At 43.1% G+C, this 499-nt stretch overlaps 1 protein-coding gene across 4 annotated transcripts in view; it reads right to left on the bottom strand.

The window, feature by feature from the left end:
- The window catches only part of grin1b (glutamate receptor, ionotropic, N-methyl D-aspartate 1b), a 44,709-nt gene that overhangs the window by 17,012 nt on the left and 27,198 nt on the right, over positions 1-499 (bottom strand). The gene's annotated exons all lie outside the window — the stretch shown is intronic.

Genomic DNA, 499 nt, shown 5'->3' on the forward strand with positions numbered 1-499 from the left:
ACACACACACATACCACAAACACAGGTTGTCATGTTGTTCAAGGTCTAACTGTGACAAGCTGACTAAATGACAGCATCAATACTGCATCTGTACATCAATAGTTAAAGAGGCAGGAGACTAACACACACACACACAAACACGCACGCACGAACGCACACACACACACTGGATATGTGCCGACATTACTTGACAAACCCTGTAAAACCCATAATGTTAGCTACTGAGTCATCACAGTATTCTTGAATCAGTCGTCAGAGCTTCAGTGAGTCCAACAAACACAAAGTTGCTGATACTGTGAGAAATAAATTAAAAACAGAATCTGGGTAACGGGGTGGAAATATCTTGATTTTCAGCATCACTGGATCCAACATTTCCCATAATGCACCAAGATAGCGTCTTTGATCAGAGGCTCCCTGTCTAATGGCGTTTTTCCACTGCTGGTAACAGCTCGCCTTGGCCCATTATGCTTCCGTTTTCCATTGCAGATTGAGTAAAGCC

This window comes from Etheostoma cragini, chromosome 5 (assembly GCF_013103735.1).
Source record: "Etheostoma cragini isolate CJK2018 chromosome 5, CSU_Ecrag_1.0, whole genome shotgun sequence".
Lineage (NCBI taxonomy): Eukaryota > Metazoa > Chordata > Actinopteri > Perciformes > Percidae > Etheostoma > Etheostoma cragini.